Below are 13,106 nucleotides of genomic sequence, written 5' to 3' on the forward strand. Positions count from 1 at the left end.
CCACCATGTACCCATCCTCTGATGGTTACTTCCAGCAGGATAATACACCATGTCACAAAGCTTGAATAATTTCAAATTGGTTTCTTGAACATGACAATGAGTTCACTGTATTGAAATGGCCCCCACAGTCACCAGATCTCAACCCAATAGAGCATCTTTGGGATGTGGTGGAACGGCAGCTTCGTGCCCTGGATGTGCATCCCACAAATCTCCATCAACTGCAAGATGCTATCCTATCAATATGGGCCAACATTTCTAAAGAATGCTTTCAGCACCTTGTTGAATCAAAGCCACGTAGAATTAAGGCAGTTCTGAAGGCGAAAGGGGGTCAAAGACAGTATTAGTATGGTGTTCCTAATAATCCTTTAGGTGAGTGTATACAGTGGGGAGAACAAGTATTTGATACACTGACGATTTTGCAGGTGTTCCCACTTACAAAACATGTAGAAGTCTGTAATTTTTATCATAGGTACTTTTCAACTGTGAGTGACGATTTTTAAGTAATTAATTTGCATTTTATTGCAGGACATAAGTATTTGATACATCAGAAAAGCAGAACTTAATATTTGGTACAGAAACCTTTGTTTGCAATTACAGAGATTACATTTCCTGTAGTTCTTGACCAGGTTTGCACACACTGCAGCAGGGACTTTGGCCCACTCCTCCATACAGACCTTCTCCAGATCCTTCAGGTTTCAGGGCTGTCGCTGGGCAATTCAGACTTTCAGCTCCCTCCAAAAATATTCTATTGGGTTCAGGCCTGGAGACTGTCTAGGCCACTACAGGACCTTGAGATGCTACTAACGGAGCCACTCCTTAGTTGCCCTGGCAGTGTGTTTCGGGTCGTTGTCATGCTGGAAGACCCAGCCATGACCCATCTTCAATGCTCTTACTGAGGGAAGGAGGTTGTTGGCCAAGATCTCGCGATACATGGCCCCATCCATCCTCCCCTCAATACGGTGCAGTCGTCCTGTCCCCTTTGCAGAAAAGCATCCCTAAAGAATGATGTTTACACCTCCATGCTTCACGGTTGGGATGGGGTTCTTGGGGTTGCGCCAACAGTTGTTGCCTTCTCACCAAGCTACTTGCCAATTTTCCTGTAGCCCATCCCAGCCCTGTGCAGGTCTAAAAATTTTTCCCTAATGTCCTTACACAGCTCTCTGGTCTTGGCCATTGTGGAGAGGTTGATTGAGTGTGTGGACAGGTATCTTTTATACAGGTAATGAGTTCAAACAGGTGCAGTTAATACAGGTAATGAGTGGAGAACAGGAGGGCTTCTTAAAGAACGACTAACTGGTCTGTAAGAGACGGAATTCTTACTCGTTGGTAGGTGATCAAATACTTATGTCATGCAATAAAATGCAAATGAATTATTAAAAAAATCCTACAATGTGATTTTCTGGATTTTTGTTTTACATTCCGTCACTCACAGTTGAAGTGTACCTATGATAAAAAATTACAGACCTCTACATGCTTTGTAAGTGGGAAAACCTGCAAAATCAGCAGTGTATCAAATACTTGTTCTTCCCACTGTATATATGCAAATGTATTTTGGGAATATTATAACACAAGTGCATTCTTGGATCAATGCCAATGCAATTAATTGGTTAGAAAATTTACGATTGCAACATGCCATTGCAAAAAGGAATTCGGTAAAGGCCCTTCGCAAATGCCCTTTGGATGTACCTTACATTTTTGTCTTATCCAACTTAGGGTTAATCTGCCTAAAAAAGATAGAAAAAATTAGTCATGGGACAGTTGCATTTGCTTCTGCACATCTATATTTAGAAATGATCCTTCAGTTCTTTTCAAACGATAGGATTTATTTTATGAAGTAGTCAAAAACCGCTGAACAGACACCTACTGTAGTCCAGTCCACCAAGTCCTAAAGAACAAGCAATTCAGATGTAAAAACCGAAGGATAAGATGGAACAGCTGCAGATGCAGAGAGGCAGAATCTAAGGATCAAACCTTGACAGGAGGAAACTGCAAATAATGTTTTTTTGTATTATTATTGTTGCCCAGTTACTGGTTAATTTACCTATTACACTGACACCAGCTCTAACCAGCAGGCTAATTTACACAATTGGGGATCAAGCGGATCCTGTGTGAGACACTGGCAGGTTTTTCTAATGTGGCATCACCTTTTTACAGCTCTGTTTGTGGGAGTGGGTATGTTTGTTGTGTATGCCTGTCAGTGGTTCTGGATGTGCATGCTACAGGTTCTGCGCTGTGTTTACCAAATGACAAGGCGATAAGTGATTTGCCTCTTGCTCCCAGCGACTTGAACAGGCGAAACATGAGTAACTGTGAACACCTCAAACATAATTGGAGATTATGTTGATTTTACAAAACATGTTGGGGGTGTGGCAACTAATAGGCACTTTGATGGCGATAAACAGGTCATTGTGTCTCATGAATATTTTGTTTATCTACACACACAATATGTTTTGGTTTGCTTACGTTATACTTAGACATTTAGAAGAGGACATTTAACTTCTTAACACAGGAGGTGTGTCCCTTTGGTTTTTATTAATGACATTTTTGGTCGATTGAGAAAATGTTCAGTCATGATTTGCAATTTGCATTATGATTGGCAACGCTGCCCATGTCTTGTATTTAAGTATTTAATCTTTGGTAATAGAACACCCTAATGACAGATCTGATGACAATGCACTTTAAGAGCAGGTTTCACAGTCATTGGTTAATCTTAATCCTGGAATTGAAATGCGTAATATTTCCAATGAGTTTGATTTTTTATGTTCTAGATTAGGTTTAATCTGTGTACTCTCAACTGATCAAGCTATTGATCCTGGCTCAACATGCAATGGACTTCAAGTACTACAGGATTTCGCACATATTCTACATTTTGTAATAAATCTGGAGAGTATTTGATCAGTTGCACAGCTAATGCTTTCCAGCGCATAGTATCCAAATTGTTTAATTTTTCCTCTTTCCTCTGAACAAGGCCAACATTAAACCTTTTCCAATAAGCCAGCTGGGGTATGATCGAGATGGCTGCTTGCTGTAATCTGTATCTCCCCAACGTCCCTGCCAAGTGCTCGCGTCTGAAGCCTCGGAGCTCATATCTCGCAATCCCCTATGCACTCGATAATCACTCGGTGAAAACATTTACAGATCGGACGGTTTGCCGTGCCATTCAAGATTAACACATGGAAATGAGATCACTCCGCCTTCATTACTGCCTTGGCATATGAACTAGGCCTTGAGTAATTACACAAAATGCCAGAGATGCTAGACACACAATGCGCGCGGTCTTCAGCATGACTCTTTTGCACAATTTCCAATGGGTTAGCATCATTCCAAACACTGAAAGGTTCGATTCATGTGGTTCATTAATATTTGCTGTTATGTCTCTCTCTGTTCCTTTGTCTCTGTCTCTCTCTCTGTTCCTCTCTCTCTGTCTCTCTCTCTGTTCCTCTCTCTCTGTCTCTTTCTCTGTTCCTCTGTCTCTGTCTCGCTCTCTGTTCCTCTGTCTCTGTCTCTCTCTCTGTTCCTCTCTCTCTGCCTCTCTCTCTGTTCCTCTCTCTCTGTCTCTCTCTCTGTTCCTCTCTCTCTGTCTCTCTCTCTGTTCCTCTGTCTCTGTCTCTCTCTCTGTTCCTCTGTCTCTGTCTCTCTCTGTTCCTCTGTCTCTGTCTCTCTTTCTGTTCCTCTGTCTCTGTCTCTCTCTCTGTTCCTCTGCCTCTGTCTCTGCCTCTGTTCCTCTGTCTCTCTCTCTCTGTTCCTCTGTCTCTGTCTCTCTCTGTTCCTCTGTCTCTGTCTCTCTTTCTGTTCTTCTGTCTCTGTCTCTCTCTCTGTTCCTCTGCCTCTGTCTCTGCCTCTGTTGCTCTGCCTCTGTCTCTCTGCCCATCTACATATGCAACGGTGTTGACTCACGTCTCGAATGCAAATAAAATACAAAAGAGCCCATCTACAGCGTTTGCTGATGGCGGGGTTTGAGTAGGGTGGGCATTGGGTTATTGTGGCATGGGGGGGGGTGTACTGGATGAATAACTCCTGCTTTAAGATACTGTGAGTGGACTCAGGCAGTGGGGGGACATAAATCTGCACATGACACCCTCAGTGAGAGTCATTAGTCAGCTGTCAGATTCTGGCGCCAAGCCATGTCAGAAGAACCGCCTCCATACTGGGCGGCTCCGCCTGCTCTGCTTTACGGTGGCAGCCTTGCTCTTTTAGCCTCACTCTTCTAATGGAGGCAATGAAATCAGAAGGATGGCTCTTGTCGATCCGGCCCATTTGAGGCTTCATGTAAAGCCAACCGTGCTGCGGTTCAGTGAACGCGTTTGGATGTTTGTTTTTTTTCTTTTCTTTGTATATATGTTTTCCTCACACTGAGGAAGTAATTGCATTGTTTGGTTAGTAATTTGGGCATTGTGTTGTTATTTGTACCATAGTTTGGGTCAGGTAATTCCTAATATTACTACAGCGTTGTAGCACGTACTCCGGTAGATACTGTCAGGACCATAAAGACGTATTCCATTGTCAGCACTGTTACTGTTAGCACTGATGGTAGATCCACTGTATGTAGAATCAACCAGCTCCGTTGGTTCCGATTTCAAATCCATAAATATGGATATCCAATCTACAGATGACATAATGGACTTGGGGGGGGATTGCACGCACAGATTAAAAATAAAACTCTTCTGAACCTGTGGAGAATTGCTGCAATGTGGCAGTGCCATGATCATTGATATCATGACATTTGTAAAAGAAATGTACATAATAACAAAATACATTCACGTCAAAAAGAAAATTCATGCTAATCAACCTAATTCTGACTTCTCCAAGTACTTTTTCAGTGACGTATGCACATTTTTGAGCAGGTATTAGAGATATAAAACGAAAATACTGATCCTTGAAAATGTAAAACACTTTCATGTGACAGGGCTTTCTTCATGTTATATTTTAGTTTCTATTGGCCACTATATTCATCTCTCTGGGAAATAAGCCTTCCCACTTAAAATGTAAAAATTTAAAAAACTACTTGGTTTCTGGAACATTCAGATCTCCTTATAAAGACAAGTCAGCTGAGGGTAGACAACAGATTAACAAGATAAGTTGAGGAATTGATTCATGTCCTAAATTAAGCCAAATCAAGCAACTTTTTTGGATTCCTTGGCTGAATGTCCTCAAGACATCCTATGTAGGGTCATTCATTTGACTTACCTAAGGCTCCCTCACACTGAACTGAAAATCATATATCCCAAAAAGTCTAATTACCAAGATAGGTACACATTTTCAGTGACATCCATTTTTTTTAAATGTACTATACATAAGACTGAACTCAACCTCATTCGAAAGGGAACAATGTTTACAATTGAGTTACGCATGCAGGTACCCTGTATGTGCGTTTGTGTTTTTCCCCTCCTGCCGTTTCCCCAGGTGTCCCTTATGTTCCTGATTGTGCTCGTTGGTGTTTCCCACAAGGCAGTCATGAGTGCATCCCCTGACTGCTGAGGTGGACCAATCAGTGGACACCCCTCCTAATTGCACCACCTGTCCCTTTTTCCATTAACCAATCGCATCACACATCCCTGGTTTAAAAACCCAGTCAGTTGGTTCTCCCAGAAAGACTCTTTTGCTTTACCCCACATGGACATAGACACTCTGGAGATGCATACCTTTATTTGATAGACAGACACTTTGTTCATTCATACATCAGTTAGTTTAGCACATACATCTCACTTTGTCCTGTTTCATGTGAGTGTGTATTGCTGTGGTGTTTTGTTTGGTGTTGTCTAGTCAATTGTTTGCTGTTTGCTATTTAGTCCTTATTCAACCTGTGTGTTTTTGTCCCTGTGTCCCTGGGATTATTATATTTTTTGTTAGCAAGTCACCCTTGGGCATACACAACCTGTAGGAAAACTTTGTCTAAAAACACTAGTTAGAACTGAGTGGACCACCCACTGTATTTTTGGATTGGTTAGTAGTCAGCCAAGCGGTTCTTGAGGCAGGCAAGTTCAGTTTAGGGGTGTTTGGACTATATTATTTCATTTCTTGGGTCCAGCTCTGCCACTTTTCCCTAACCCCTTTACCGTGTGTTCATTATAAATGTTTTATGTCTGATGGTAGCTTCGGTTCTTTCTCACTGTTCATGTACACTACACCACTTTGCATGAGTTTTATGTTATGGGTCTCTGTACCATCCACCCTAGACTTGCTAGAGCCATGGGGTTTGTAACACATTGTTTAGCAGTGCATTTTAATTCATGTCATCGCTTGTTTCTAATACATCAGCTGAAATCAAATGTGACCTTCTGCTTTCTCACTTCATTTGCAATGCACATTGGGATGTTCCAGAGCCAGCTTATCCTTTTAGGGTTGAGCTGGCACATTGCATCTCCCCAGAAAGGTATACCACCCATTCTGTCTGGCCCAGAGTAACTCATTACATTCACTAGGTAAAATAATGGTGTGTGTGTGTGAGTTGGTTTAAACAAGACATGCCGAGCACACAAGGCAAGTGTTCATTGCAATGAACCAGCGGAACCTGGCACTCAATGAAAGAAATGCCATTAAGTCAACCCTCACCTGTAATTGGAAATTACCCCTCTATAATGTCAAAGCCATCCTGTATCTCTCAGAGCTGTCCTCAATAAGCCTACCCCATTGATCCTCCCCTCAGGCAGTTACTAGAGACAGAAACCCCCTGGATCTGGACTGTTACATGTCCGGAGGCTATTCGACAGCCAACTTGCCATCTGGAAATTGCTGGCTGGTCCATGCAACACATGAACTGGAAAGAGCTTTCATGCTGGGGTGACTCATGCATTGGTCTGGGAAACCAGGCAGTAATGTCAATGTTCCTGTATGGACATTTGTCATTTACATGTAGCAAGGAGCACCTAAGAATGGTTAAAGTTATATATATATATATGTGTGTGTGTGTGTGTGTGTGTGTGTGAAGCTGTGGTTTTACTCCAACAATGACTTGGTTACACTCAACCTCTAAGTAGCTGGAAGTCACTTAGAATATATCAGTCCTTTCACAATCAAGTTAGGAGAAAAATGAAAGGGGCACTTCCCCCTGGGGGGCCCATTGTTGTTTCGATTATGATTGAGAGATTTTTAGGTCAGTTAGATTTGCTTCACACATACATAGGCATCGGTGGTATTTTAGCGATGTTCCTATCTTGATGAATATACAAGGTGTTAAAATGTTTCCTCTTTCTGGAAGACTATAACTCTGGGAAGGCGGTACTTCCTGGATTGGCCCAGTCCCCTCCCACCGTCTCATTGGTGGGTTTGATGAACATCATCCCGGTAGACTGACCGGGTACTGCCAGCTAGCTAACTAACTGTAAATTGTGTATAGCCTACATGGCATGTACAAACAATGATGCAGTACACAAAAGTTTGAGCAATTTATTACAGGCCTACCAAACACTTGAACAGACAGTTAATAAATAGAATAAGGATGGAATTAACACCAATACGGGTTTGTTTACAACCAATCATTAACCAGACAAGGTGCAAAATAATGAGTATAACCTGTAGCGCTTACCAATTCAATTTGAAGTGAAGATATTTAACAACTACACACTATGCCTTCACAATTTGCTAAGGGAAGGGTCATGCTGCAATTTCATCCAGGTTGATACAAGCGTTAGTTGGCCTCTACAGGCATTATGGTGATTGTGCACGACTCAAGGCTGGTCTCTATAGCCTTTCATACCTTGCTGCCTCCTTCAGGATCTAAAGTTATTTTATTAATCGAGTAAACACATACGTTCAATTGTTTTTTTCCTATCCAATGCTTATTAAAGTTACCTAGGATGACGCATTCTTTTGAGGGATGCACTGAATTACAGTTTTAATACTTTTATGCACTGAGCTTCCTGAGGCACATTTATAATACATTTATAATACACGTTTATAATTATCAATGCCATTTTTACGGAATAAATGTTCAAAATCAAAAGGGACATTCTCAGCTGAAATCTTAATGAACAGTTATTTATTGAGGTTATTTATTGAGGTTATTACCCCCCCCCCCCCCCCCCCCCATCAGTCCTATACAATACACAATCCTGGATATTTTGCTATTCAAAAAATCTCTCTGAAATTGTTAACATGTCAGTCATATTCGTTTTTACTTATACTCTGGGCATGTCTACAAATGTTAACACGTATACATAAAAAAAAAACGGATTTTGTATCTCACTTAAATAATAAATAATGTAAAATCTAAAATAATAACTGAAAACGAATGCAACACTCTACTGCGGAGAAAATGTTCTGGAAGGGGACTTCTCTCATTGAGTTCAGCTGTTGGGGGCCTGCGTGTCGTGTCAGCATAGCTCTCAAGCTGAGCTCCAGGCCTAGCAGGTTTTTCTGGGTTGTAGTTCTGTCGAATGAGACCTGTGGGTGCTCCGCTGGATGTTTCTCTTGTATAACTTTCCCTCTGGGTATACAACTTGGGTATGCTCGTTGCTTCCTCAGGAGCTTTGTCAAGTGGTATGGTTGTTGTGTTACCTTGTTTTAGAATCCTTTTTGAGGATGTCGATGGTCGATTGGTTGGTCGTCTGTTGTCTTTCGATATGCGTGCCCTTCATATTATGGTATGGTGACAAGAACGTCTGCTGGGTCTAAATTGCTGACAATATATTAATTGTTAATGTCTTTAGGGGGTTGATTCCGGGTTGTGGCTTACCAGCAATGGCTTGGAATCTCTCAATGGTGCTGCAAATTGGCCTAGCATCGACCAGGCTGGGGAAAGGATGGCCGGCAGGCTAATTGTAGGGAAAAGTTCTCTTCCAAATGCATTGGACCCGGCTGAATTTCTGCAACAGCAGTTTTGTTAGTCACTCGATTGGCGGACAATTATCAATGCAATTTTTTAAAGATGGTCTAGAAATGAAGTAGTAGACATAATCATGGCCGAATACCTACAGGCAGGTAGCCTTGACCTCAATCGGGACCCATTGATTTTGATGGTTATTCGTCATAACATAAAACAATTCGTATGTGTACTGTAGGATTCAAGAATATCTCTAAAACAGTTTTTTCACTGCCCCATGGGGAAATAAGTGAAATTGCATGAAATGTGATATACATAAAGTTGCTAAATGTTCTCTCTACCCAATGGCAATATGGGTAGAATTGCAGAAAACCTGCTTTCATAATACTAAATGTTTTTCCCAGCCTTTGGCAAAGACTAAGCTATAAAACTGCACATGGCAAAAAGGTTTTAATAGCATGACGTGTTGCAAAACGTGTCAATGTTCATAGAAAATGCTATGAAAATACACTTAAAATGGGGACATCCAATTTGTTTTACCTAAAGGTCAGGTCTCCCGACTAAATCTTGCTTATATCCCCCATAAACACACACACAGACACACATAAAAACATGCACAATATCAATGGTTTGTAAGTGTTTCAATCATTGCCCAGAGTACAGTTCGGATCCTGTCCAGAATACCAAAAATCCACTGGGCACACCAAATGGTGTGTGATACGTCTGACTTCATATTTTAGAGGTCAAGCTTGTAGCCAAGAGAGAGGATAGTGAGAGAGCAAGAAAGTGAAAGAAAAAGAGAGAGAGACAGACAGATAGAGAGTAGAAAAGAAAGTCATAGACATGAGAGGGGAGAGAGAGAGCAAAACTGTAATTCCAAGCAAGAAAGGAAATATGTTTACCAAAGCAGGACCAAATTCAATGTGACAGGACATTCAGGGGAGGGGAATGCAGTGTAGCATGACAGAGTTCAAAAGATTTGAAAAGGTCTGTTTCTACCCTCTGTGAGTGTGATTGATATATATATATATATATATATATATATATATATATATATATATATATATATATAACCCCATTTCCAAAAGGTTGGGATGCTATGTAAAATGTAAATAAAAACAGAATGCAATGATGTGCAAATCATTAATCCCTAACAAAATATATATAAGTTTGTAGTTCTTGGAAAAATTCATGCTGTTTGGAATTTGACATCAGCAACACGTTTCAAGAATGTTGGGCCAGGGGCGTGTTTACCACTGTGTTAAATCACCTTTTCTTTTAACAACACTCTGTAAGTGTTTGGGCACTGAGGAGACCGACTGCTGTACTTTTGAAAGTAAAATATTTTTCCATTTTTGCTTGATATAGGATTTCAGCTGCTCAACAGTTCTGTGTCTATTTTGTCATATTTTTCATGTATGCAATAGAGGAATAACAGAGGTAATATATAAAATATGAATATTGACAATAATCAAATTGAGCCAGCTTCGCTCAGCAGCGGAGTGAGCTCATCGCTGATGGTCGGCAAATCCACAACCTGCATGTGGTATCAGCAGTTTCACAAAACCAGGCTAAAGTGTGAAGTTGATATCCGGTCATGTGGAGAGAGTAATGTGCACTCAGAGGGGCTGTGCTCCAATCCTGAACTGTCCTTAATTATACTAACGGGTGGGACAGTGCTTTTCTTTCTTCAGTCAGCAAAGCACTGTCATAAACAGTTAAGAAGAATTCAGTTAAGGTGACATTATCACATTGTTTTATACACAGTGAATTTTATAGTATTAGTAGTATTAAAAACACATTCTTTGTTTTAGTGTGGGCCTCCAAATAAGATGTAAGTTTTGTTTGTACTGCATTCCATAAAATTGACCCTATTGCTGTTTAACCAAATGTTTAAACGATGAGTGCTTCATCTCCTGAGAGAAAAACATATTTTTTGATCTATTCAATTTAAAAGGTATTTTACAAAAAAGCTAATGCTACAATTAAAAGTTTGCTAAACCATTGATTGATTGCTAATGTTTGGGACATGTGGATGAATATCATCCACCCTCATTGTCAGGTTGTAAAGATAACTCATGCTAGCTAAATGTCTGGTAAAATCTAGCTTGGTACATTGAACACGTACCCCTCTGTTTTGACTAAGCAGAGTTAGATTTTCATCCAGCTAATTGTTGGGATCAGGTGTGCTGTGCTAGTATGGGGTTTTATCAAAATAGCAGTTGCACACCAAAAACGAAGAAGTTGGAGCCCTGGGGTAGTTCATTATAACTAGCCACCAAATTGAGCAAACCCATCTCGTTTGTTTACATGAAGAAATATAAATCCATAATCCAAAGAAAAAATGAAACATTCATTACACGATGCTTGTGTTTGTAAGTAGATATCTCCTGCTTTTCCTGTCTGCATGTAACATAAAACAATGGATCCCTAATGACTTGATTATATTCAACCATTTGTTTACCGTAGTCACCTACAACATGCATATCTCGTCCTTTCTGTAAGCCACTTGTCAATGCGCTGTCTTTCCGATGATACAGGTTGTGTGTGTGTGTGTGTGTGAGAGAGTTCAAAGCAGTGCTTGGCACTAGCCTCAGAAGAATATTTTGCTCAGCAACATTTAACAACCTTTAGACAACCTGTCTTTCATAATGCTCCTTGCCTGAAATGGTCTCTCTGACCGTGCTTCATCAGTTGATGCACCACTACTTTAAAGATGTCCACTCAACAGAGTGGGATAAATTGAGGCATGGGACAGTAGAGGATACTTACTGATTTTATTTTGTCACATGTAGCTAAAAGACAGCACATTACTAAATATTTGAATAGCCATTTCTTTTATTGCCTGTTAGCTAAGCTAGGTGCTTGTCAATGAGTCAAAACAGGTTTCACTGCACATGAAAGTGACAAACCACATCTGAAGCAGAAAGTATAAGAGGATAAGGGTTTCATGGAAATGCATATCAACACTCTAAACACTGATGAATAAACTGGTACAGCAGTCTCAACTGGTAACACTGAACAGGCTCTTCCTCGTGTTATTTCTTGTTTGTCACAGCGGAATGATGCATTGTTGATGCTCTGCGCTCTGTGCATTCTGCTAGTGTGAGTAATTAAGATAAGCTGCAGTGAGAGCGTGGAATAACTTAGCAGACACATTCTGCAAGTCTTACAACTGCAGAAATGTGCCAAGGAGTACAAAGTGAAACATCTGTCACGATATTAAGATGGTAGAGGAGACAGAAGAGAGGAATGAGGGGAAAGTTGGTCTCTTCATAGAAGAGGTCTATTATTGTGACGGTTACCATTTTAATACTCCATATGTTGGAATGAAATTTGGCACCTTTGTTGAGAACATCATTCCATAAATAGTAACTAGAAGCCTCTACACAATGGAAGTTCTCTTAGGGGAATGCTGGATCCATAATGTAATTTGGTAACAATTACACTTGAGGCTTAATTATTGCCCAAATAATGGTGAAGTATATTTTTAGCGGTGTAGCTTTGCCATAGCTATGGCCTGATTTATGAAATTGAAACCACTGAGGTCATGTTCACAAAAGGTGATGTTATCTATTGATAGTGAGAGAGGAGAGTTACCAACTTTCTACATCCCCCTTTTCTTCCTCTGTGTGTGTGTGAGACGCATGGAAGACTCCCTTGCATGTTCTAATACCAAGCATTATCAAATCACCCACGTGATGAATGTCTTGAAGAGGTCTGTGTACACACACACACCCTAGAAGGATAATAAACTTATAAAGATTTTATCAAGATAAAGCTGCACAGATAAAGAAAATAAATAGATTAGAGTGTAAATAGGACATAGCATGTGTGTATTTTATGAAATTAGTGCCATTTCATCCTCTCACTGACCAAGACTGTAATACCAATGGATTTAAAGCAGACCACTATATTTCCTGCACCTAACAAAGTAAAGTCAACCTGCTTGAATGATTATCATCCAGTAGAACTCACATATCCCATATGGAAAAGAATCATGCAAATCAAATAAGAATTTTATATGGAAGAAGAGGATTTTGGATGGTTGGCCTTATTTGGCAACCACAAATTAATTCATGATTGTTGTCCATGTCCAAGAGCATATTATATCATAGTATATAAGACACAACATATATTTTGTGATTCATCTACACATTTTATTGATGTCAGCAGCTGGGAATTGTAACCTCGATGTTGGACTCTTTGTACAGAAAACTCATGTTTAGTTATTTTGCATGGCTATGTAAGTGTATGTTTCAATTAAATCTTTGAGAAAAGAAAAAAAAAAACACAAAACAAATACTATCCTTCCTTTATCTCTTGGGTCTATATTAATCAACAT

Source organism: Esox lucius, chromosome 22 (genome assembly GCF_011004845.1).
Source record: "Esox lucius isolate fEsoLuc1 chromosome 22, fEsoLuc1.pri, whole genome shotgun sequence".
Lineage (NCBI taxonomy): Eukaryota > Metazoa > Chordata > Actinopteri > Esociformes > Esocidae > Esox > Esox lucius.